The sequence below is a fragment of the Neophocaena asiaeorientalis genome, unplaced genomic scaffold (assembly GCF_003031525.2).
Source record: "Neophocaena asiaeorientalis asiaeorientalis breed wild unplaced genomic scaffold, Neophocaena_asiaeorientalis_V1.1 scaffold346, whole genome shotgun sequence".
In the NCBI taxonomy this organism is placed as follows: Eukaryota; Metazoa; Chordata; class Mammalia; order Artiodactyla; family Phocoenidae; genus Neophocaena; species Neophocaena asiaeorientalis.
This window is the reverse complement of record NW_020175400.1, coordinates 955,817-983,350: the sequence shown is the minus strand read 5'-3', so window position 1 is coordinate 983,350 and position 27,534 is coordinate 955,817. Positions and strand designations below refer to the sequence as shown.

The 27,534-nt window shown below is 43.2% G+C and overlaps 1 protein-coding gene and 1 pseudogene across 1 annotated transcript in view; one reads left to right on the top strand and one right to left on the bottom strand.

The window, feature by feature from the left end:
• Positions 1 to 18,552: 18,552 nt before the first annotated feature.
• On the bottom strand, positions 18,553 to 19,023 carry LOC112414166 (60S ribosomal protein L23a pseudogene; annotated as a pseudogene).
• A 7,191-nt stretch (positions 19,024 to 26,214) lies between these two features.
• Positions 26,215 to 27,534, top strand: part of ZNF592 (zinc finger protein 592) — a 55,760-nt gene continuing 54,440 nt past the window's right edge. Inside the window, exon 1 of the mRNA XM_024766446.1 lies at positions 26,215 to 26,233. The gene's annotated coding sequence lies outside the window, so the exon portion shown is untranslated. The remainder of the gene's footprint in view (positions 26,234 to 27,534) is intronic.

Sequence of the window (27,534 nt, the reverse complement as noted above, 5' to 3'; positions counted from 1 at the left end):
TATATATGGCTATCCTTTAAAGTTACACTTTTTGTAGCCAAAACAGTGACAGGTCACATTCTGGCCAAAAAGATTTTAAAGTCAGTCATAGTGTTAATGATTAATAGCTCAGTAAGAAAGCTAAATAAGATTTTGGAAAAATCCCTTTATCAAAAGATACTGTTGAAAAAAAAGATACTGTTGGACATTGCATAATATCAGTGGCATATGGAGTAGACAAACACATGGTCTGGAGTTGTCTAGGGCTGCTGGAGAAGTCGTCCAACCATGCTAGGTCCTGGAAACCTATCACACCACTTTCCCCTCATTTTCATTGATCTGATGATTAGTTATCTATTTCTGTATAAGAAATTATATGTACAAGAAACATTATCTCACAGTTTTTGTGCGTCAGAAATTTGGAGCTCCCTGGTGGTTAAGGTTCAAGGTCTCTCATAAAGTTATAGTCAAGCTGCGCAGAGGGGCTGCAGTCTCATCTGAAGGCTTAACTGAGGGAGGATCTGCTTCCAAGCTCACTCATGTAGTTGGTAGGTCTTGGTTATTCCTGGGCTGTTGGACTGAAGCCTCAGTTCCTACTTGGCTGTTGCTCATAGGTCTCCCTCAGTTTTATGTGGACCTCTCTTTTGGCAGCTTATAACATGGCAGCTAACTTCTATCAGAGTGAATGATCCAAGAGAGAAAAGAACAGGATCAAGCCTAGGGTAACCAACTCATCCTGATTTTCCCATAACTGTCTGGGTTTTTGCACTGAAATTTCTGCATCCCAGAAAATCCCTCAGTTCAAGGTAAATCAGGATGGTTGGTTACCCTATCAAGACAAAAGTTGCAGTCTTTCTTTATAGCCTAATTTCTGAAATGACATATCATCATTTCTTTCATAGTCTATTCATGAGAAATGAGTCTGGTACAGACTCAGAAGGAGGAGATTAAGTTCCACCTTTTGAAGGGAGGAGTATCAAAGAATTTGTAGGCATATTTCTAAAACCACCACATTTGGAGTCCAGTTTCATGGGAAAAGAAAGTATTAAAGAGAGACTTAACTTACTACCTTACTTCCTATCCAACTTATCCACTTCCATAAACATTCCTTCTTCCTCATTTCTTCCTCTTATCAGTGAAAGAGGAAGGCCTCTTTCTAAAGCTAATCCCTTGTCTAAAGCTAATCCTTCCACCTGCTCAAAGCTTCTCTCTTCCACCTCCTCAGGACCTTTTCCCCTTAATCATCCTTTCTCTCCCTTAATTTCTTTCCCTCAGTATGCTCTTCTCCCAGCATGTTTGATCACATTCAAATTTTCTTTCAAAATGTTTATGCTGAGTGCTTTATTGAGGTACAATTTACATACAATAAAATGCATAAATAATATGCATATAGCTTAATTAATTTCAACAAATATACATATCTATTTAACCATCATTTACATCTTTCTTCAATTCACTGAAAGCTCATTCTTGGCCCCATCCTGCAGCTAAAAGTCATAAAATAACTGATTGAAACCTTGAGGTCCATTAGGTCCCCTTTTCCAACTTGCCTCCTATCTCTCTGGCTTGTCATTCTCAGCCTCCACCATGGACTCTTTCGCTCACTCCTTTTTTTTTGGCTGTACCATGCAGCATGCGGGATCTTAGTTCCCTGACCAGGGATTGAATCCGTGCCCCCTGCATTGGGAGCATGGAGTCTTAACCACTGGACCGCCAGGGAAGTCCCATAGCTCGCTCCTTAAATGGTGAAATCCCGCACCATCTTCTCACCCAAACACTGCCTCTGAGTGATCTTATCTGTCCTCATGACTTCAACTATCTTCTCTATGCATTCAACTCTCCAATATCTACAGCTCTGATCTCCTCCTGGAGGTCAGGCCATTATATCAACTGCCTCTAGACAGCTCCACTTGGATGTCCAGCAGACACCTCAAATTCACTATGTCCAAATGTCTCCATCCTCACTATTCTCCATAAAACAGCTATTCTCCATAAAAATCTTTCAGTAGATCCTCCTGACTTGAGGGATAAGGTTCTTCCTTTTATGTTCCAAATCTCCACAGAGGCACCACCCAATCACAGAAACAAGAAATCGGATAGTGGGACTTCCCTGGTGGTCCAGTGGCCAAGACTCCGCGCTCCCAATGCAGGGGGCCCGTGTTCGATCCCTGGTCAGGGAACTAGATCTCACATGCCTCACCTAAGAGTTTGCATGCCACAGCTAAAGATCCCACATGCCACAACTAAAAGATCCCGCATGCCAATGAAGATCCCTCACCCGGTAACGAAGATCCTGGGTGCCACAAGTAAGACGTGGCGCAGCCAAATAAATAAATATTTTTTAAAAAATAAAAAAGATCACAGTTTTCGTTTAAAAAAAAAAAGAAATTGGATTGTGATTCTTGATTCTTCCCTCTCCCTCAACTCCCAAATCCAATTAGTTACCAACTCTTATTATTCTACTTTCTTAATATCTCTCTTATCCGACAACTTTCTCTATTCCCACCGTCACTAGTTTGGTTCATGCTACTGTCACTTATCCTGATTATTGCATTGAACTCCTAATCGGTCTTCCAGCTGCAGTCTTGCTCCATGTATTGCCTCACTCCAGTCTACTCTCTATACTGCAGCCAGAGTGATTTATCCAAACCATTAATTTGATGATGTTACCTCCTTACATAAAATCTTGCAGTTGATCCTCCTGACTTGTGGGATAAGGTCAAATTCCTTAGCATGCTCCAAAAGGCACTTTGTGATCTGGCCCCTGCCTACCTCTCTGACTGGTCTCATTCCTCTCGCATTTAAGAGCATGTAGTTCCCTGAACGCTGCATACTCTCACTTTTGTGTAAGTTGCTTCCTCTGCCTGAAAAGACCTCCATCTCACCCCAGTGCTTTTTATTCTTCCTTGTCTTTCAAATTCAGCTCATGCATCACCTTCTCTGGGAAGCCTTCACTGCACTTCTCCTACCTGCATACTTACCATCATTTGTGTATTGTGTAACGTGTATCTGTTGCTCTCACCAGACTCTGAGTTTCCTGGGGGCAAGAGCCTTATTACTTATCTTTTACTCCCGAAAACTTACGTGAAACGAACACATAAAAAAAGTTGTCAAATGAATGAATGAAGGTCTTAAAGCCGAGGAGGCCCAGACATTCCAGAGACAGATGGATCAAGAATAATTCTTCTTTTTTTTAACTGTTAATTTTATACTGGAGTATAGTTGATTAACAATGTTGTGATAGTTTCAGGTGTACAGCAAAGTGATTCAGTCATACATATACATGTATCTATTCTTTTTCAAATTATTTTCCCATTTAGGTTGCTACATAATATTGAGCAGAGTTCCCTGTGCTATATACTAAGTCCTTGTTGGTTATCCATTTTAAATATAACTGTGTGTACATGTCAATCCCAAACTTCCAGTCTATCCTTCCGCCCACCCCCAGACACAAGAATGATTCTGAGGATAGGATTATCCTCACTCAGATCCACAGGGAGAGTGGCCCACAGTGTGTGCTCTAGGCTGAAAATGGATTTATCAATGTAAAAAGCAGAAGATATAGCCCTAGTTCTTGAAGAGCTTTCAGTATCATTTGCAGCAGAAAAAAAAAAAAAGGTATCTTTATGAAAGAAAACTAGTTAAGGTATAACTGCTAGTCTATACACGCTGTTGAAACTTAGAGAAGAAAAGAATCTTTCAGGCATGCCTTAGTCAAAGGAGATTCCTGAGGGAAGCTGGGCCACAACTGGGCCATCTTTGCACTGTAATAGAGGAAGCATAAGCACAGATTAGAAATGGGGTTAGGTATGGGGAGATGGCTAACAACCAGGCTTTGCTCCTTGGAGCTTACAGTTTTGAAGAAAAGATAGGCTGAGTAAGAAATAATTGGGCTGCAAAGAATTCGTTAGGAAGGAATAGGACCTGGAGAGATTCATATAAACTGGGTGGATCTGGAAAGGCTTAAGGAGGTTTCCCTGCAGTGCTGGGGTGGAAACAGGATCTCTTATGAAAATAATTCAGATATTTAGGACAGGTGATCCCACACTAGATAAAGATGAAAAGACTAAGGAATTAACTTTTCCGAATGTGGGACTCTAACATGCTATTTTCTCTGCTCACTGGACTGCCAGTCTTTCCAAACACATGAGTCTTTTGGACCCCATCAATCACAATGGCATGCCTAGTATTTTCCTTTATATCAATATATAGGCCTGCCTGAAGGAAGCATCTTACAGCATGTGTCAGGCCCAGTTGACTTTGAATTACAGATCAACCACTCACTAGCTGTGTGATCTTGAGCCAGTCAGTTAATTCTTTTTATCCTCAGTTTTTTGATGTGTAAAATGGGAATAAAAATCATTTTCATCATTTGAAGGTTAAACAAGATAGTACATGTTAGTAAAGCTGTTAGCACAATGAATGACAAATGGTAAGTGGACAATGAATGATAATAATTATTAAAAATAGGAAGTGGGTTCAAACTGATGTCCAAATCTTCAGGCCTGTCATTATATAACTGAGCCCCAGTTAGTCACTTCTATACAAATCAAGGGTGTCTACAGCAGAAGCAAAGTTGACTCTATTTTTGAAAACCCTATTCAAAAAAACTATGATCTCACCAGTTTCTCCTTGACCTTCCCAATGAAGGAAGTGGTGGGTGGAAGGAGAAGGACTCTTTATGACCCTGACAGGAAAGGAAGTGGCCAAGGCATATCAGGGGAGGCCAGTGCACACACCACACTGGAAGCCTAGCTCTTCCCCGGTGCCACCTCCCAAAAGGATCTATCTGGGTTTGCTGGGAGGACCCATCCACACAGCCTCCCCAAGGTCAGGTCAGGGGCTCAAGAGATGAGATTTTCTGCCCACCAACCCAGTGACTATGGTCATCAGAGACCATGGTTTTAAAAGATGCTGTAGTTTGGGACTTCCCTGGTGGCGCAGTGGTTAAGAATCCGCCTGCCAATGCAGGGGACACGGGTTCGAGCCCTGGTCTGGGAAGATCCCACAGGCCACGGAGCAACTAAGCCCGTGTGCCACAGCTACTGAGCCTGCATGCCACAACTACTGAAGCCTGTGTGCCTAGAGCCTGTGCTCCGCAACAAGAGAAGCCACTACAATGAGAAGCCTGCACACTGCAATGAAGAGTAGCCCCCGCTCACTGTAACTAGAGAAAGACCACGCGTAGCAACAAAGACCCAATGCAGGCATAAATAAATAAATAAAAGATGCAGTAGCTCTGTATAACATGGGGCGTCAGGAAGAAATATCATTCCCCGAAATCAAAGGTGCCTTCTGTGCAGAGAGATTACTAGAATCACTCAAGTTTCCCTGGAAGATTTTTGGAGCGCTCTCTTTAAAAAGTCCTGGACAGCTGCAAGGGCAGCTGGGAGAAAGAAGCGCCGGCTTTCCGCGTTGGTATGTGTGTACAAGGGGCCGGGGGGTGGAGGGCACCAGTTTCCTGTTTGCCCATTCTACTTTGGCTAAAAAGAGAAAGGGGCCTTGCTGTTTGTTTTTTAGTTCTTAGAGAGGAAGGAGCCGTGTTGTGAATGTGGAGGTCCTGTGGGTGAAGGGCCAAGAGTGGGGGCAACTGTAGCCTCTCCCCCTAATGGGGCTTATACCTCCTCTGTCAATGATGAGCTTTTTTTGAGCTTTTGCATCTTACAGCTAATGACAGGGGTTGGCTCTTCTTGATAGCTTAGGGATCCTGTGGGAATCTGTTGAGGCAATAATGAATCACCACTCGAAATGTGGTTTGTGTAAATTTGGATTTGAATATAATGTTCTCTTAATGTAACTACATTCAAAGATATGATCACTAGCAATCATTTATACATGCACTGAAATAGTAAAAAACATTAACCTAAAGGCTATTCTGAGCCTGCCTTCAAGGTGCTCGTGCTGAAACTCTGCATGGTTTAGTCACTGCCTCTCTCATCAGTCTGATCTCTGATTCTTTGTCAATGCTTCGCCACCACACAATCCAGGCATATGCAAACACCTGCAGCCCCAGGATGTGACAGAGGGGTTAATGAAGAGTTCTGGACCAAACTGCTTTACCCTCTACAAACTGTGTGACTCTAGACAAGTTATTTTACTTCTTTGTACCTCAATTTCTTTATCTGTAAGCAGGGATTGTGGTATCTAAAGTTTTTATGAAGATAAAGTGAGCTAAGAATGTAAACCACTAGAACGGTACCTGATACTTAGTAAATAATGGCTATTAAGTGTCATCTGCTGTGTGAAGCCTGCTCAGACCTCCCCTGGGCAGGATTAACACTGCTTCATTAGTTCCACTCCTGAATTTTATACGTACTTTTATTTGTCCTTTGGTACATGGAACTTCAATCATGTTCAATTTTCTGAATCAGAAATACAGTATCAAGGCCTGACATAATCTGAAAAGAGAATAATCACTGTAGGAGAAATTCTTGCTTTTATAAAGAAGAGCTAGTTAACCCACTTGAGTCTGTAACTAGTAAAGTTGAACTGAACTGGTGAAGGAATACTTTTGGGGTGGAGTACTTCCTGTGCTGGGCCTGCCTATTCCAGATTTGTCAACATCCTGCCTTCTGGCTCCCACTGTTAAATAGGCTGACCAGAGAAAAATGCATGATACCAGCCTTACCTCTCACCCTGGGGGCCCCAATCGCACCAAGCTTTTCTCAGTTACACAAAAAGCTTCTGGGCCTTCCCTACCTCTGCTCTTTCTGCCTCGAGCATTTTTTAGCCCTCCCTTCTCCCTTTTAGCCACTCTTTAGGCAATCTTCATTCCCTTCTCCACTCCAAAGGCCTTCTCTTATCTCTCCAAGATGGGTTAAATTATTCTCCTAAGTAGCCACTCAGCCCCTCCCCTCATATCTCCCCTATCACAACACTTACTACATTTTATTTTACTTATTTGCCTGGATTTTCTGCTAAATTGTAGGTTTCACAAGCCAGGGAATATGCCTGTAAAACTAGCCCTAGGTGCAACTGACCCATGGTTGCTGTTTAGTAACTGTTGTTAAGAGGAAAAAAATAAACGAACAAGTGAACAGAAGGAATGAACATTTGGTAGCAGGCACCTGCATCACATTCCCTGCCTTTTTAGCTTCCCAAGCGATTCTGTGCACCGTGGATCTAAAAACAAACAAACAAATAAAAAAAGCCATTTCTCAGGGATAGAAAGAAAATCGACTGGGAGTGCTGTACCTGAAACATTTAAAATTTCAAACTGGAGACTCTTAGAATATGAGAGTTTTCATCCACTTCCTCATAATTCAGTCCTACCCAATTCAACATGTTTTGAAAGAAAGAAAGAAAAAAAGAAAGAGGAGAAAAATATTTAGACAAAATAATTCAATTTTCTTTAAGCTTGGGCTGCTTGATACATGGTTCACTGAGCACTTGAAATGGGGCCAGTCTGAACTGAGATGTGTGCTGCAAGTATAAAATATATCCTAGATCTGGAAGATGTAGGATGAAAAAAGAAATGTAAACTATTGGCAATATTGGTTAGAAGTTGTAATGATAATACTTTTGATATATTGAGTTAAATAAAATACATTAAATTTAATTTCACCTATTTCTTTTCACTCTTTTTAATATGGCTATCAGATAATTTAAAATTGCATTTGTGGGCATGTAGAGGTTAATTTGCAAGCTGGGTCAGATGGCTACCTCTTTTCTGCTCAGATCTGCTTTTTCAGTCCTTTCCTGGTCTACTAAATGCCCATGAACCCTAGCATTTTCTCCCCTGCCTTTGTTGTGACCTCTGGGGCTGGGACTTTGGTGTGGCAACAGGGTCTGCCCCCTGTGTCCTGACCTTAGGCCCTAGTTGCCCAGTTTGCTCACCAAAGCTCTGTTTCTATCCCTGGCCAGAGCCTGTGACCCGACCATAACACTACACAGTTCCCTTTGGACTATGGTTTGGTTTTGGTTTACTCTGTGTTCATTGCACGTGAGAGTTTAGCAAAAAGAAATGAGATCTGTTCTTTAGGCAGATATTTTGAAGTCACCTCTCAGAAAACATTCATAGATGAGAATATACCACAAAAGGTCTCAGGTTGATAATCGTAATAAACAATTTGTCAATATGTGCAAACTGTTTTCACCTCCATTCCCTTGAACTAGGAGATTGATGCTCCAATGAAGCAACCATTTGGGTAGAGGGTTGGGTGAATCAATTGACCACGCAATTGTCCTGAGTCTTCAGCTGTAACTTTTTAGACCATGCCAACAAATCCTCTTACTACAGAAAGGTCACCTCAGTTCTCTGGCTTGAATTTTCTCCTACGTAAAGCAAGGCTTTCTGAATAATGCCAACTTCAACAGTCCATACATTTACATATGTGAGTGGGAAGGAGAGTAATTCTAAATAAACACAAATCATTAGTACACACATCTCTCCCAACTCTTTCTTCCTTCCCTCAGTCCCTCCTCCTGAGTAGTGCCAGCTTTTCTGCTTATCTGTGGTATACGAGTAGACAAGCATTGGTGCTTTAGAGCCATAAGACCTGGGTTCACATCCTGACTCTGCCCCATACTAGCAGTGTGATTTGGGGCAAGTGACTTCACTTTCTAAGCCTCAGTTTCTTCCTCTATAAATTGGTGAGAACGTCGTCTTATGGAAAACATCTGGCTCAGAGGAGCTGTTTATTACCATGTTATGCTTGTATCATACCCCTGCTGACTTTGGGGAGCCCTAGTACAATTGCTGCCTTTGCCTTATTAAAAAATAATAATAATTAGGGAATTCCCCCACGGTCCAGTGGCTAGGACTCCATGCTTCCACTGCAGGGGGCTCGGGTTCAGTCCCTGGTTGGGGAAATAAGATTCCTGCAAGCTGGGCGGCGCGGCGAATAAATAAATAAATATATACATAAATAAAATAATTATGTATACAAAGCTTTCCCGACCTTTAGAAAGAAAAATACACCTCACTGACTTAGTCACTTTCTTTGGTTAATGTCTTACTTTGCCCTTTCATTTCACAGTCAGTATTCTTGGAGTGCATGTGCTTTACTGCCCTGCCGTTTTTTCTCTCCTTTCTTCTCTGCCATGTGTCATCTGCTTTGACACTACAGTGACCCTTCCAGACCCTACTTCAGTAATGACCAGTCAGCTGGCAAATCCAGCGGTCCCCTATCCGTCCCCATTCTCCCCAACTTCACCACCGTGACATTTGGCACTCACCACCCCTTCTTTAGGTGCTTCCCTCCTCCTGGAGTTCCCAGGACCACCGGAAGTTACCCAACCAGGCAGATCAGTACCCTTACAAATTTACCAGCTCCTGGCAGTCTAGTCTGCTTCCTCTGGTTTCTGACCATCCCATTTTTAAATGGTATGGCACAATTTTTTCTTCTCTCTCCTCAGACCTCCCACCAGCCGCCGCTCCTCGCCCCTCCCCCACTGGTGACATTCCTTCTCGCTTGCCTGTGGTTACTTCTGAGCCGGCACCTGCAGCCAGGCAACGCTCAGCGCCACTCCTCCAGCTCGCCAGCGGAAGTGGCTTCCTAGCTAAAGCCGGGCCTTTCACCTTTGCCAGAAAGCCCTCCCCTCCCGACATCTGGGTACCCTTAGCGGGAAGGAACAGATCATCAGTGATGTGTCTTTAGCCTCTCCCACTCTACTACATCCTCCCTGTGAGCATTTAGGATATCTTTTCATCTTAAAAAACAACACAAACAAACAAAAAACCTTCCTTGGCCTCACTTCCCCTTCTAGTCTTCTCTCTCCTCTATTTTAACAAAAGTTCTTGAAATCAAGCCCATGCCCTCTGCTTCCTCCTCTTGCTCTCCACTCTGGTTTCTGCCTTACAACTCTGCTGAGGGCTCCCTGCATGTTGTGAATTCTAAGTGCTTTATACAGATGTAAGATCCCCTTAATCACGAGGGTGGTGATAGTACTGTCTCTGTAAAACACCTGTGGGGTGTAGGTGACTTCAGTAAATTAGCCAAGGTCCCAAACCTCTGGCAGGGGTTTGCAATCAGACCGTTGGGCTCAGAATCTATGCTCTTGGCCACCATGCCATACCATACCCCACGCCTCAAACTGTTCTCAGCACTCAGCCCAGTGCCTTGCATGTAGCAGGTGATGGATAAACATGTCTGAATGAATGAACACATCCTGGCCCCATAGTTCAGGTTCTTATTCTCTCACTCTTAGACTAACAAACCCAAGAGCAAAGGGTTCTTAAAAAGTGTATGGGCTTGGGTTTATGCCTATTTTTCTGACAGAAACATAGTTCTCATGTTTTTCATGGGTGCCTATGTCCCCCCAGAAGTTAATAACTTCTTGATTCATTCATTTTTCTGTCTTCAGTTTCATTTTCCCCAACCTCCTCCGCTTTACATCCTGTACATTGCCATTAGATGACTGGACTGTCAATGTTTTGTTCTAATTCTGTTACTGGTAAAAACATAAGAACAAATAACCTCCCTCCACCTGAAAAGTCTTGAATGCCTCCCTGGATGACTGCCTCCAAGATAAAAATCAAACACTTTGGCCTAACGGCCAAGACTTTTGGTAATCAAACCCTAACACATTTTACCAGTGCTATCTCCCACTTTTACTTGAATCCTCTGTTCCAAACTGAAGTCTTCTTGTAACTTCAAAATTTCTGTTCTAACCCAACTTTCAGCAATTCATTCAGCAATAATGTATTGCGTTCCAGGTCTAAACCAGGCACTGTGCCTGGGCCTGAAGATACAAAGATGAATACAACACAGTCCTTACCCTTGGGAAATTCCAGTCTAATCTGGGAGAGAGATGTGACAACAAAATCCTCAAAATATGGGATGGCAAACAATTCATGGGAATTATTCCTACTTGGAGGCAGGCTGGAGCTGACAGCAGGAAGACTTACTAAGTTAAACATGTCTGTACTCTTTACATGTTTCTTTTACAACAAGCATGCATTAATTTTGTAACCAGGAAAAAGGTAATATTCAGTGAAGATTATGGTTAATTTGATCTTGAGCTTCTGAGTTTCAAAGGAGAATAACCATAACTGTAAAAGAATTCGTAAAATTAATGAGGAAAAGACAGTCAAGCAATGGAAAAATGGGCAAAAGCTTTGAAGAGACATTTCCCCAAAGATGAAACATTTGTGGTCAATAAATATATGAATACATGTTCAACCTCATTAATCATCAAGAAGTACAAATTGAGGGCTTCCCTGGTGGCGCAGTGGTTGAGAGTCCGCCTGCCGATGCAGGGGACGTGGGTTCGTGCCCCGGTCCGGGAGGATCCCACATGCTGCGGAGTGGCTGGGCCCGTGAGCCATGGCCGCCGAGCCTGCGCATCCGGAGCCTGTGCTCCGCAACGGGAGAGGCTGCAACAGTGAGAGGCCCGCGTACCGCAAAAAATAAATAAATAAATAAAAATTAAATAAGTAAAAAAAAAAGAAGTACAAATTGAGACCACAATGAGATTCTATTCGATATCTATTTGAGAGGTGAAAATTAAGAAATCTGACAAAACCAAGTGTTGAAGAGGATTTGGATCAATAAAATCTTGTATACAATGTTGTTGAAACCGTAAATTGGTAAAAACCACTTTGGTTAGCAGTTTGGAATTATTTTGTAAAGCTGAAAGTTCACTTAGTCTTTGACCCAACAAGTCTACTCCTGTATAAATATGCAAGAGAAATTCTTGCACTTGTGCACCAGTGGGTTTTATACGAATATTCTTAGTAGCACTTTTGCAATAGCAAAAACCTGCAACAATCCAAATGCTCATTATCAGGAAACTGGTTGTATTAGTTTGAAGTCCTCAAAAGCAGAGACTGGGACGAGGACTTGGGTGCAAGTTGTTCATTTGAGAAGTGACCTCAGGCAGCATGGGTGAATAAGAGGGTGAGATTGAGGCAAAGTAGCAGGAAACACCAACATAAGGAGTGTGATTCCATGGAGACCTCTGAGAAATATACAAAATGCCTCCCAGGGACTTCCCTGGTGGTCCAGTGGCTAAGACTCTGTGCTCCTAATGCAGGGGGCCTGGGTTCGATCCCTGGTCAGGGAACTAAATCCCACATGCTGCAACTAAGAGTTCACATGCCGCAACTAAGAATTCACATGCCACAACTAAAGGTCCTGTGTGCCGCAACTGAAGATACTGTGTGTCACAACTAAAAGCCCTCATGCAACAACTAAGAGCCCACATGCTGCAACTAAGATCCCACACACAGCAACAAAGATCCCGCGTGCTGCAACTAAGACCCAGCACGGTCAAATAAATAAATAAATAAATATTTTTAAAAATCCCGTGTAAGAAAAAAAATGCCTCCCAGAATTGTCCATCTGAAGAAAGGGACCTTGGGGCATTTACCCCTTGGCTCACACCCCCCATTGGTTGAGGGTTAATGCTCTTTACTTTCAGTCTGTGTTTGGGAGAGGGCTGAGAAGGCTCTTGTGGCTTTTGAGAAGGCCTTAAAGCAGAAATTGGAGAGGCCTACGGCCTAGCACTTGCGGTGGGCATTGTCAGTAAATGGGAGGCCCCACAAAACTGGCTACCACATATTTGGCTAAAACCAGCTGTGGGCCAAAGGGAAGAATACAGGGCACCAAGAGCCTTTGCTGCCAGCAACAAAGTAATATTAGCATATTTACACGTTGAAATAGTCGACAGCAGCAACCATAAATAAACTCAGCTCCAGGCAACAAACCTGAGATGGATCTTAGCAATAAAACATGAAAGGTGAAAAAGAAGTCCCAGGACACACCACTATGTATAAAATATCAATACATAAAGAACAAGGATTTACTGTATAGCACAGGGAACTATATTCAATATCTTGTAATAACCTATAATGGAAAAGAATCTGAAGCTATACACCTGAAACTAACACAATATTGTAAATCAACTGTAGTTAAATTTTAAAAAAAAGTTCCCAGGTTATTATGTAGGGAATGATACTACTTTAATAAACAAAACAACTAAAATTAATAATATATGTTTTGAAAATATGTATGCATGTTCACACACACACAAATATATACTTATGTATGTATGTAAATACATAGACATATACAAATTTTAAAAAAATTTATCTTTGGCTGCGTTGGATCTTTGTTGCTGCACATGGGCTTTCTCTAGTTGCAGGGGCTACTCCTTGTTGCGGTGTGCAGGCTTCTCATTGTGGTGGCTTCTCTTGTTGCAGAGCACGGGCTTTAGGCACACGGGCTTCAGCAGTTGCGGCAAGTGGGCTCAGAAGTTGTGGCTCATGGGCTCTAGAGCGCAGGCTCTGTAGTTGTGGCGCATGGGCTTTGTTGCTCCGCAGCATGTGGGATCTTCCCTGACCAGGGATAGATCCCCACGTCCCCTGTACTGGCAGGTGGATTCTTAACCACAGCGCCACCAGGGAAGTCCCTCCACTGTTTTTTAGATTCTATTCCCATGTAGGTCATTATATAGTTCCCTGTGCTATACAGTAGGTTCTTATTAGTTATATATTTTATATATAGTGTTGTATATATGTCAATCCCAATCTCCCATTTTATCCCTCCTGCCTCCCCCCGTTTACCCCTTGGTAACCATAAGTTTGTTTTCTACATCTATGACTCTATTTCTCTTTTGTAAATAGGTTCATTTGTACCATTTTTTTAGAATCCACACACAAGCAATATCATATGATATTTGTCTTTCTCTGTCTGACTTACGTCACTCAGTATGACAATCTCTAGGTCCATCCACGTCGCTGCAAATGGCATTATTTCATTCTTTTTAATGACTGAGTAATATTCCATTGTTTATATGTACCACATCTTCCTTATCCATTCCTCTGTTGATGGACATTTAGGTTGCTTCCATGTCCTGGCTATTGTAAATAGCACTGCAATGAATATTAGGGTACATGTATATTTTCGAATTATGGTTTTCTCCAGATATATGCCCACAAGTGGGATTGCTGGATCATACGGTAGCTCTATTTTTAGTTTTTTAAGGAACCTACATACTGTTCTCCATAGAGGCTGTACCAATTTACATTCTCACCAACAGTGTAGGAGGGTTCCCTAAAGAAGCAAGAGTTTTTAACTTTAAATTTTTATAAAGCTAGGACAATTTTTAAAAATAATTTTTTTGGAATTCCCTGGTGGTCCAGTGGTTAAGACTCCACAGCTATCACTGCTGAGGGCATGGCTCCGATCCCTGGTTGGGGAACTAAGGTCCTGCAAGCCGCATGGTGCAGAAAAAATATATATATATTATTTTTAATAAAATGTTTTTTGTTTTTTTAATTTTTTTTAATTTAATTTTTTTTTATTTTTGGCTGCGTTGGGTCTTCGTTGCTGTGTGCGGGCTTCCTCTGGTTGTGGCAAGTGGAGGCTACTCTTCGTTGCGGTGCACCGGCTTCTCATTGCGGTGGCTTCTCTTGTTGCAGAGCATGGGCTCTAGGTGCGTGGGCTTCAGTAGTTGTGGCACGCGGGCTCAGTAGTTGTGGGCTTAGTTGCTCTGCGGCACGTGGGATCTTCCAGGACCAGGGCTCGAACCCTTGTCCCCTGCAATGGCAGGCGGATTCTTAACCACTGTGCCACCAGGGAAGCCCTAAAATGTTTATTTTTTACATAAAAATCTTTTTAAGAGCAAGAAAATGATAAACACAAGATTAAGCAATGGGGTGGTGATCATTCTGTAATGTATAAAAATATCAAATCACTGTGTTGAACACCAAGAACTAACGTAGTGCTGTAGGTCAGTTATACTTCAAAAACCCCCCAAAGAAACAAGCAAACAAACTCTAAGAAAAAGAGGTCAGATTTATGGTTACCAGAGGCAAGGGTATGGGGAGGGGATGGGGAGGGGAAGGGGAATTGGATGAAGGTGGTCAAAAGGTACAAACTTCCAGTTATAAGTACTAGGGATGTAATGTACAACATGAGTAATATAATGAACACTGCTGTATGTTATATATGAAAGTTGTTAAGAGAGTAATCCAAAGAATTTTCATCACAAGGAAAACAATTTTTTTCTTTTTCTTTTATTATGTATCTATAAGAGATGATAGATGTTCACTAGTCTTATTGTGGTAATCACTTCATAATGTATGAAATTCAAATCATTATGCTGTACGTCTAAACTTACACAGTGCTCTATATCAGTTATATCTCAATAAAACTGAAAGAAAAAAAGATTAAGCACTGGATGGGGGAATATATGTAAGTTGTCAATTCTAGTTTTTAGGTTGAATAAGTAACAAAAGATGGTCACACATGAACAAAAGAATATAGGGTCCCTGACCCATGGAACATATTTAACCCCATCATGTACACCTGAGCTCCAAGAACTAGAATTATATGGTATGATAAGTACATTTAGAGGTACCTATACAGTAAGATATACTGATAACACAAAGGTGGGAACTGGAAGATACTCCCTCACACTAGGGAAGGTCAGGGAAGCTTGACCAAAAAGGTGGCAGTTAATGGGCTTAAAAGAATAAAAAGATTGCCAACCTTGGGAGGAGGTGGGAAGGTTCCAAACGGAAAGAGCAGTATGGACAATGGTACAGAAATGAGAGACAGTGCAGCATTCAATAGACTACAGACAATTACAGTTGATAGAAGAGGAGAATGAAAGAGGTACATGCAAGTGATGGATCCAGAAGATAAGGTCCATGATAAGGAGGTTAGGCCTTATTCCACATGGTAAGCAAATAAAAACATTGGAGGGTACTTTTTACTGATTATTTAAACAATCTTTTTAAAAATAAATTTATTTATTTATTTTTGGCTGCATTGGGTCTTTGTTGCTGTGTGCTGGCTTTCTCTAGTTGCAGCGAGCAGGGGCTACTTTTTGTTGCAGTGCATGGGCTTCTCACTGTGGTGGCTTCTCTTGTTGCAGAGCACAGGCTCTAGGCGCATGGGCTTCAGTAGTTGTGGCACGCAGCCTCAGTAGTTGTGGCTAGCGGGATCTAGAGTGCAGGCTCAGTATAAACAATTTTTTTTTTTTTGCGGTATGCGGGCCTCTCACTGTTGTGGCTTCTCCCGTTGCGGAGCACAGGCTCCGGACGCGCAGGCTCAGCGGCCATGGCTCACGGGCCTAGCCGCTCTGCGGCATGTGGGATCTTCCCAGACTGGGGCACGAACCCATGTCCCCTGTATCGGCAGGCAGACTCTCAACCACTGTGCCACCAGGGAAGCCCTAATTTTTTAACATTAACATTCTTTATTTTAATTTAATTTATTTTATTTTTTGTCGGGTCTTAGTTGCAGAGTGCAGGCTTCTCTCTCTAGTTGTGGAGCCCAGGCTTCTCTCTAGTTGTGGCACACAGGCTCCAGAGTGCGTGGGCTCTACAGCTGAGGTGCGTGGGCTTGGGCTTAGTTGCCCCGCAGCATGTGGGATCTTAGTTCCCCGACCAGGGATCGAACCTGTGTCCCCTGCCTTGGAAGGCGATTCTTAACCACTGGACCACTAGGGAAGTTCCTGGAGGGTACTTTTTAAAGCAGGGTACTGACAAGATTTGTTTCAGAAAGATCCTCATAGCAGAGTGGAGGACTGGTTGGAGTGTGCTGCAGGCAGGAAGATCAGTTAGGATAGTCTGATATTAGGCCGGGTGAGAGATATCAAAGTCCTGATTTTCTCAGGAGCTCTGCTGTGTGAAAGCATGTATGGGCTTTTTTTAAGAGGTAGAACGGGCAGAATTTTATTTCCATTCTCTCCTGTGCTTTTCTTTATAGCACCTATCACCCTTGACTTATATTTACTTACCTGTTGTCTCTTTCCCCCTACCAGGATGTAAACTCCAGGAGAGTGAGGATGTTAAGTTAATTTTGTTCCTTCCTCAATCCCCAGGGCCTAACAGTTCCTGGCACATAATAGGTACTGAACAATTACTTGTTGAAGGCATGAAGTTAAGCTGGGAAGGAGACATACAGGGTAATAGCCAATAGGGGAAGAATTTCTAATGCTACACTCTGATTTAGCTCTGTATCTCCTATTAATCTCTTCCAGAGTTCAGACTCTAGCTCAGTATTTGACCAAACAATAAATCATTCCTGCGTCTGGCTCTCATCCTTGTCTCAGCCTGAGTTAAATCTTTTCTGCCCCCTCTACCCATCCTACCTGTTCTCTAACTTCCTCCACTTTTTATCCCTACAAACCCTGATTTTCCAGGTTCCCTTAAGGTCCTCGGCCATATGTGCTGGGTTTTTTTGTGTTTTTTTTTTGGTACATGGGCCTCTCACTGTTGTGGCCTCTCCCGTTGCGGAGCACAGGCTCCGGACGCGCAGGCTGAGCGGCCATGGCTCACGGGCCCAGCCGCTCCGCGGCATGTGGGATCTTCCCGGACCGGGGCACGAACCCACGCCCCCTGCATCGGCAGGCGGACTCTCAACCACTGCGCCACCAGGGAAACCCTCGGCCATATGTTTAGATGGTTCTCACATTGCTATATGATCACATACCTGCTAGATAATCTGCTTCCAGATCCACTCCTCTCCATCCTTCTCTAGAGGCTGACCTTGAAGGGCAGTGTCATCTGGGGTCACTTGCCCTTAGGCTTCCTCTTGGGTTCAGCCAGTGGGAGGTACCACAGTGAGAGAGAGAGAGAGAGAGAGAGAGAGAGAGAGAGAGAGAGAGAGAGAAAGCGCTGTATTCCTCAAAGTTCCTACTGGCCCTCCCTCTCCTTCAGCTGTTGCTCTGAGCACTGGTTCCATCTCTTTGCCCCTTCAGGCCTATGGTTGATAATGGCTTCTCAGCATTAGCCCTGGGGTATTTCATTATCCCTTGTTGGTTTCCCTCAACCCTGCCAGCATCTTTATACACTGTCCCTTCATTAACTTTCTTCAGTTACACACATTGAGCATCTGTTTTCTGCTGATCTTGGCTGGCACAAAAGTAAAAATGGAGAATTTTATCTTTTTAAAAGAAATTGATATGATTCACAAAGTTCACCCTTTTATTTTTTTATATTTTTTTGGCCACACGGGGATCCGACCAGGGATTGAACTCAGGCCCTGGCAGTGAAAGCACAGAGTCCTAACCACCGGACCACCAGGGAATTCCCAAAAGTTCACCCTTTAAAACTATATAATTCAGTGGTTCTCAGTATAGTTGAGCAAATTATATCTTTTTTCACTTAATATGTAATCAAATGTTTTCTGTTACATACTCAGTGGTAAGTTATACAGTGTTGCATGCCTTAAGTTACTTATTCATATGTTTCAAACTTTCACTATCACAAATAAGGTTGTAGTAAATATTAGGCATGTGGCCATTCTCTTTTGGATAGAACTTTCTTTCTTTCTTTCTCTCTCTCTCTCTTTCTTTCTTTCTTTTTTCCTTTTTTTTTTTTGCAGTACACGGGCCTCTCACTGTTGTGGCCTCTCCCATTGCGGAGCACAGGCTCTGGACGCGCAGGCTCAGCGGCCATGGCTCACGGGCCCAGCCACTCCACGGCATGTGGGATCTTCCCGGAGCGGGGCACGAACCTGTGTTGCCTGCATCGGCAGGCGGACTCTCAACCACTGCGCCACCAGGGAAGCCCTCTTTCTTTCTTTCTTTCTTTCTCTCTTTTTTTCTCTCTTCTTCTTCTTCTTTTTTTTTTTGTGTGAAAACTTTTATATTTAGAATTAGCCAGCTGGACTCAGTTTAGGTGATCCCAATTTTGTTGGCAACATCCAAAGCATCATAGTCAGGAACCAGGCGAACATATGCCTTCTTTTTTCCGTCAGACCTGGTCAAGTTGTCCACCTTGGCCACGTCAATGTCATAGAGCTTCTTCATAGCCTGTTTAATTTGATGCTTATTGGCCTTGCCATCCACAAGGACCACAAGTGTGCTGTCTTCTGTCTTCTTCATGGCTGACTTGGCGGTGAGGGGGAACTTGATGATGGCATAGCGGTCAAGCTTGTTTATCCTGGGGTGCTCTTTGCAGGATATTTGGGCTGCCTCCTGAGCCTCAGTGCTTTGGGCTGTGGCAAGGTGGGTGACAGGCGAATGTTTTTTTTTATTTTTCTGGCCGTGGACACATTTCAACTCTGCTTTCTTGGTCTTCAAAGCCTTTGCTTTGGCTTCGGCTTTGGGAGGGGCAGGGGCTTCCTTCTTTGCCTTTGGTGTCATCTTTGTGAAAAGGAGGGAGGACTTTTTCTTAAGGAAAAGTTTCTAGGAGTGGTACTGATGAGTCAAAAGAGAGTCACATCTCTATTAAGGCTCTTTGCAAGTACTGTCAAATTGCTTTTTAAGAGAATTATACCAATTCCCATTGCCACAGCTTTCTCTGAATGGACCAATTGCATCATCTCATCAGCACTGGAAAGTACATAAGGTGTGTATGTATATATATATATATATATATACATATATACTGTTAATGTAGTAGGTGGTATTGTGGTATTACCATGGGGATTTCTGTGATAGCCATGCCAATCCTAAGATATTTAAAGCCATTTTTTAGCTAAGTGGGAATGGAGGGACAGTGATTTTGAAGGGATGGAGTAGAGAGAAGGTAAAGGGATTTGCTCCTTAACATTCCTCCTTCTCCATCCTGCCTCTTCATCCCATTTACATACCAGTTTCCTTTTCAGTGAGCTGTGCTTCTTCAGGGCCTAGAATAGTGCCTGGCACTATCCTGAATATCAGTAAACATTTATAAAGTGGATACATAATGGAAGAAGAATGTTAAGATATATGCACCCAGAGTTGGTTATACTAGTATATGAGCATTAACCGGTTTTGTTTCAATGAACTCTCTGGAATCAACACTTTCCATTCCCTCCAAATAAACATATTGACTAATGCCCAAGCCTGCTAAATGCTTTGGATTAGTGAGTCCATCTCTGGAATATCTACATACTTCTTCCTACCAGTTTTGTTAGATGCCTAATAAGAATCTGTTGTGTTTGATCCCAAAATTGCTTATGACAGCTGTTTGCCAGAGTATAATTAATTTAATTAAAATTACATAAACTGATGACACATAAGCATGAAAAAGAAAGAGTTGTTTCTATGAAATGTCAGTTGAATGTTTTGGAAATATTAGATAGAGACCAGTTGAAAATTACTGTCAAACCAGACGTGAGTGAGAGAATTAAGAAGGAATTTTTTTTTTTTAAGAGGGAGTCTCTAGTTATATTGCTCTGCAAGAAGCTCTAAGTCCTCAGTCAACTTTATTTTTTTAATTTTTAATTTTTGGCCATGCTGTGGGGCATGTGGGATCTTAGTTCCTGGACCAGGGATCAAACCTGTGGCCCCTGCAGTGGCAGCGTGGAGTCTCAACCATTGGACCGCCAGGGAAGTCCCCCTCAGTCAACTTTTAAAAAATGAATTGGAAAGCATAGAAAATATATCATGGATATGAATTATGTAAGAAAGACAACTCAAGAATTCTAATCGCCACTGTTGCTCACATAAAAGGTCTGACCTCACATCAAAAGATTCGCAAGTGGGTATTCCTTATAGGTTTGAAATGAAAATGAAATATTAAGGTTTGTATTTGTCACTTTTTATAATTCACTGCTTTAATATACTTTTCCAATTAACTGACCAACTACTGGGCTAGGTCCAATTTGTTTGGGCAGGGATAAATCCTTATTCCCCATTCTTTTTTTTTTTTTCTCCCCCCATAGGAAGTCAGGTAGGAGAACTTGTCCTGGTTCTTCCAGGTGACCTACCTAATTGGTGAATTTGGATCTGCTTGCCCTTATAGAGAGGGCAGTCTTCTCTTAATCATACATGGTTAAAGTTGTTAGACCTCTGCAAGTTGTAGGTTGGAGTTTTGGGGGAGAATATTTTAATTCAAAGAATAGTAAAAAAACTATTGTTCATCAACCAGAACATTCTTCAGCTCAGCTTTATTGGTAATAAAGTTGATATTTTCAGCTTTTCACTGGTTCCAAACTTCTAAGTAAGGGATAAAATTTACTGTCCCTGTAGTACTCCAACAGCGTTGGATCAGATGGCTTCTATGTGTTGCCACAATCCAGACATATTATTTCCCTTTTATTTCAGTCCATGATTCTGTTCATTCAAATAAATAGTTGTCTCTGGTAGTCTGCAGGCAGTAGTCTAATCTTTTTTGAAGTTCAGTCTGTATCTCAAGCTAGACAAAGGAGAAAACATTTATGCCTCCTGAGAAATATTGAAATCAGGAAATATTTACTGAGAAGGGAAGAGAAACTCAAACATGGCTCCTGCCAATCCTTCTATTCTCTCCCCCACCGCATCCTGAGAGAGTCTTACCTGTCCTGAGGCTTTCTGGGACATGTAAACATGGCAAACTTAAGGTCACTGCCTGTATGGATATTTAAATGAGAACTGTAAACATAAGGAATAATAGTCTAGCCTTTTTTTAATGTCCTTTAAGGCATTTTGGAGCCCTATAATGGGTCATAAGATCAATGACCAGTATTTAAAAAGAAATAAAAATAATAAAGTTGAAAATATCAGAATGCATTGCATACAATGGTAATATTTCATGAAATGTTTTGTTTCAGAGGTGTGTGTGTCTGTGTGCACATGTGTATATATTCTGCGTTGAGATGTGGAATATATTTCTTATGGAGGTTCAGAGTCAGAAAGAGCGCAAAGAATATTATTCAGCCATAGAAAAGAAGGAAATCATGCCATTTTTGAAAACATGGATGGATCTTGAGGACATTATGCTAAGTGAAATAAATCAGAGAAAGACAAATACTGTGTGATTTCACTTATATATGGAATCTAAGAAAAAGCTGACCTCATAGAGAGTTGTAAAAAAACAAAAAAGTTTTTGCAAGCATTGGTTTAAAATGCACATTTCTTCTTCCTTTCATTTTCACTCTTTGCTAATTTGTTCTCTGAAACTTCTGCCTTGTGAATAAAAATTGTAGTAATGAATAACCAGAGAAGCAAGGGCCAGCTCTCACTCTGTGAAAAGGGAATGCAAAAACTGTTGCCCCTACCGCTTCACTCTGAGTCAATCAGATGCCCAGATATCATTAGGGTAGAAGGGTTAAGATCTAGAATCTCATTAAGGAAGAGGATACAGGCACATTTATTTTAAAATTTATCACCTGCACAGTTCAAGCTCCAGGGTTCTCCCAGCTGTCAAATTACAAAGGGTTCAACTTGGCATTCAGGACTATTGCCCTACTTGTCCAGACTGATTCACCTCAATTTCTTCCACATGAATCTGTGCTCCAACCAAACTGATCTCTTGGTGTTTGCTGAACTTCTCATTCTGTATCATTGTACTGTTCCTTCTGCATAGGGCAGCCTCCTCAACTAGCTCATCTCTGCTTGTCAAAGTCCCATGCATCCTTCAAATATCCATTTCCAATTTCCTTTCCTGATTCCTAATATCTTTCTTCTGAATTCCATAAATATCTTTAAAAAATACCTTTCATAAAAATACACTTTAAAATATCATTTTTCCTGATTTCAAGGTAAATATTAATGTACTACTGTAAAAATAAGAAAATAAGAAGTCACAGAAGAAAATAAAAATACCATTTAAAAATCTATGTGTGATATTATTTTATATTACGTAGCTCAAAAGTACTATTGCCTCCATTTTACCGAAGAGGAAAGGGATGATCAGAGAGATGAGGTGACCGGTTCAGGGCAGCACAGAGAGTTGGTAACAGAGGCTGGACTTGAAGCCAAGTCTCCTGATTCCCTCTGTGATGCTCTTTGATGGACACCATGCAGCCTCTGGGCACGGGAGGGGACTTTGGAAATAGCTAGGTCTGGGACTTCCCTGGTGGCACAGTGGTTAAGAATCCACCTGCCAAAGCACGGGACATGGATTCAAGCCCTGGTCTGGGAAGATCCCACATGCCGCGGAGCAACTAAGCCCATGTGCCACAACTACTGAGCCTGTGCTCTAGAGCCTGTGAACCACAACTACTGAGCCCGCGTGCCACAACTGCTGAAGCCCGCGCGCTCTAGGGCCTGTGCTCCGCAACAAAGAGAAGCCACTGCTCGCCACAACTAGAGAAAGCCTGCGCGCAGCAACAAAGACCCAATGAAGCCAAAAATAAATAAATAAATTAAAAAAAAAAAAAAAAGAAAGAATAGCTAGGTCTGCTGTCCAGAGCCCTGCTTTATACCTGGTGATCCAGAACACTACTAAAAAAGTATATGCGTTTAAAAAAAATTAAATTGCATTTATTTGTTCTTTATTGGTAAAGCACATAGTATAAAATTCAAAGGGCACAAAAGGGCATACAGTGATAAAAGGTATCCCTCATGCTCCTGTCCCCCAGCCATCTAGTTTCCCTACCCAATCTCATTTGTGTCCATCAGATACGTGCTATGCTTGGATAAGCAAATATATATGTGTGTAAATATTAATTATATATATAATTTTTATAAAAAATGGAATTATATTCTACCCTGCTCTCCACCTTGCATTTTAAAAAATTTGAAGGGAAGGGGCAATATTGGGGTAGGGGAGTAATAGGTACGAACTATTAGGTATAAAATAAGTGACAAGGATATATTGTACAGTATGGGGAATATAGCCAATATTTTATAATAATTATAAATGGAGTATAACCTTTTAAAATTGTGAATCACTATATTGTACACTTGTATAATATTGTACAGCAACTATATTTCAATTAAAAATAAGCAGATTCTGGGATTAAAGATATTCAATATGGTGTTGTCCAATAAACCCAATGCAAATAAATGTAAAAAAAAATCTTTGTGTGATACACATTTATGTATATTTATATATTACAAGCTGGTATCATATCTTTTAAAAAAATATTTATTTATTATTTATTTAGTTAGTTTTGGCTGCGGCACTGATGCGCAGGCTCAGCAGCCATGGCTCACGGGCCCAGCCGCTCCGCGGCATGTGGGATCCTCCCGGACCGGGGCACGAACCCGTGTCCCCTGCATCGGTAGGCGGACTCTCAACCACTGCGCCACTAGGGAAGCCCCTATGATGTGCTTTTTAATTACAAGTATACACCATGTCATTAATCTTTTTCTTCAACATGATTTTTTAAATTTTATATCAGAGTATAGTTGATTTTACAATGTTGTGTTCAACATGATTTTTAATGGTTACAAATGAACTATAATTTAACAATTATATAACACTGGGCATTTTCCTTGTTTTCACAAGCATGGTACCCTATTTGGGGGGAATATACATGGAGTAGTATCCAGGGAATAGTGACAAATTTCCTAAAAGAGCACAATGGAGTATAATTTTGGAAATAAGAAATTGGGGCCAGTGATAATTTGAAGAAATGTTAAGTTCTCCCGTGAATCTTTGGAAATGTTGGCAGGTATGCTGCGTTTCCCACTCTAAGTGGAGTAGGGGTTTGAGCCAATTGCACTTAAATTGTAAAGGGCAATGACTCCCCCAGCAGAATTATGGTTGACTTTGGGGGTCATCCAGGCAGCTGACCCATGGAAACATGCAGGGCTGAGTATGCATGCCTCCCCACCTCAAAATATTTCTATCTTTGTGTATCCTTTAAATCTAGCAGGAAGAGGTGTGCCTCTTCTCTGATTTCTTCCTCCCCCTTCTCCAGCCCTATTTCCTTTTTCTTTTCTGAGATCACGCATCATTAATTATCCTATCCCTTATCTTTTATTCTCCCCTCTCAGCTCCTTTGAGAGCTCGTCCTCAAATAGGAAAAAATAAAAATAGGGCCTCCCTGGTGGCGCAGTGGTTGAGAGTCCGCCTGCCAATTCAGGGGACATGGGTTCGTGCCCCGGTCCGGGAGGATCCCACATGCCGCGAAGCGGCTGGGCCTGTGAGCCATGGCTGCTGAGCCTGCGCATCCATCCGAAGCCTGTGCTCCGCAACGGGAGAGGCCACAGCAATGAGAGGCCCGCGTACTGCAAAAAAAATAAAAAAAAAATAAAAATCACCTCTCTCTTTTACTCTTACTACCCCTGGAGCTATAGGCTTACTCTTTTCCCCCTCTTCCTGCCAAACTTCTGGAATCATCACCCTTTACTGCCTTCATTGCTTCACTACCACACACCCCCTACCCAAGTGGTCAACTCAGCTTAGAGCCTGGCCCACAGCAGGCCCTGGCTGAAAATCAGTTGCACCCCTCGAGCAAATTGGCGTCTCTTTCCCCGTTCTTCAGAGGGCATTTCTCCGTGGTTAGCAGTGGGTGCTCACTGCCAGACACCAGGGCCTCATCTCCGTGCTCTCACACCCTCAACCTAGTTGCCACCTTAACGCCACCAGTTTCCAGGTACTCTAGGTTCTTGGAAGGTCCTGCCCTGGCCATCTGCCCGTCTCTCCAAGTTCTCACGTCGCACAGTCATAGCTTCCCCTGTAACTCAGAGATGTTGCAGTCTACCCCTGGGAGGCACCCGTTGCCAGGCCTCCAACTCTGTTCGCCGCGGGTCTCACGGTCACCCCAGAGACAACATGTCAGAGCGCCCCGCACCTCCAGGCCTGCTTGCAAGTCCCCTAGATCCAGCGATGACCGAACATTTAGGGCGCACCTACTAAGTGCCAGGCCCACGCCACCTCTGCTACCTTTCACTTAACAGCCTAGTAGGCCCCACTAGGTGCCAGATCTGAGGGAAGAGGACGCCGTGCCGGCTCCAGAGGCGCTCGCTGTCCGCTGGGGCGAGACAGCCGCGTAGGCAGATCGTGGCCCTCTAGTGGGGGACCTCGGCCCTGACCGAAGGCCCCTGCCCTGGAGGCCGGTCAGAGAACGAGAGGCCCAGGTCGCAGGGAGCGGCCGCCGGGCCGGAATCGCGCCGGGCGCTCGGCGGGGCAGACGGGTCAGGCGAGGGCGGGGGCAAGGTCTGGGTCTGCGAGGTCTAGGGTCCAGCTCTGCCCGGCACCGCCCCCGTCCTGCCCCTTCCGCCACCCCGACCCGCCGCTACCCCGCCGGGCGGGCACGCTGCTGTCCTCCCGGCGCGGGACGGGCGGCCGCCCTCGGCGTCGGCCCGCGGCCCCCCGCCCAGGCACGGATAACGGTGCCACTTTCCGCCGCTGGGGCGCCCTGTCAGCTGGACTGTCCCGGTCGCCCGAAGAGCTGGTGTCGTCACGGGACAGACACTTGGGGGATCGACCTTTTTTGGCGCCCCTCAGTCCTTCCCCCCACCTCCGCCCAAGTTCTGACCCTGGGGGAGGTTTTTTCGGGAGCAGACGGGTATTCCTGCTCCAGAGTTGGGGGCCCAGGGGGTGACCAGGCCTGTTGATCAGGGTGGAGATTGTCTTTCTACAGGGGCTCTTCCTGCCAACCCGGAGGGGAAAGGCTCAATGTGACCCGAGGGAGGACGGGGAGCGTCTGCTGGACAGATGGCCTCCTGGCCTTGGATCAGCGCATGTGAGGGGGAGGGGTCCGTACGACCTTAGGTATGTCTGCTTCTGAGAACCCCAGGATTATTCGAGCTGCTCAGGGATTTTTAACTTTTTTTTTCTTTTTTGAGTAGGCCAGAGGTGGCATTAAAAATCCTAGATTGGAATAAATCCACGGGCCCACCCAGGGCAGCATGTCTGGCACCCAGGACTAGCCTAGAATAGGACTGGCAGTCAGAGAATGGGACTTGGGGTAAGATGGTATTTGGCTTAGGGTTGGCCCACTTGCCTTCAGCTCTGTGTTCTGGAGGGCCTGTACAGTGCCTCTGTTGGTGTGTACAGTGTGGCTGAGGATACAGGATGTGGACAGATAGATGCCTGGCAGGTGCTTGGTGGGATTTCAGGGGTCTGTTTCCTCAAACTCACAGGTACATTATACAGTGAAAGAGAAGAGGAAGCAAGGTGCTAACACATATTTTGACCATTTTCCAATTTTTCCACTGGTCATGGCTTTGATTCATTTAGTAAAATTTTACTGAGCACTTATTATGTGCTAGGCACTGGACTAGGTGTTGGGAGTACAGTGGGAAACCAGAAAGACGTGCTTTAGCTTGAGCTCATAGACCAGTGAGAAGGCCCGATAATAAATAATCTTGAAATTTCATTCAACAACAGATATTTGTCAACCAATATGTGCCAGCCATTGTTAGATGTTGTGAAGAAAGCAAGCAAAAATAACTGCCCTTGTGGAGCTTTCATTCTAAGGGGCCAGACAATAAAATATATAATAAAAATATAGTCTGTTAATAAGTGCTAATGAGAAAAAGAAGATAGGGAAGGAGGATATGAGTTATTGGGTAGGGACTGAATTTATATTTGAGTGGTCTGGAAAGGCCTCCTGAGAAGGTGTCTTTTGAATAAAACTTTGAAGGAAGTGGTAAACTAATCATTTCAGACTGTGATGAATACAAGGAAAGAAAGGTGAAGAGAGTGGTAAGAGATATGGGCCTTGATTTGGGTTGGGGGCTCAGGGAAGGCTTCCCTTGAGGAGGTGACATTTAGGCTGAGACCTGAAGGAGGGTGAAGAGTTAACCATGTGTGGAGCAGCAGAGAGCTTGGCAAGTTGGAGGAAGTGAAAGAGACCTGTATGGCTGGAGGGGGAAAAGGAGAGGGGAGATAAGTTTATAGCGAGGTGTGTCAGATCACTGGGGGTCTTGGGGACTGAATGCCTTCCCTCCTTAGTTTGGATTGTATCCCCGGTGTAATTAGGAACCTTTGAAAGGTTTTAAGTGAGTGACATTATGATATTTACATTTTGAAAGGACTCTGGTATGGACAGAGATAAACAGGTAAGGCAA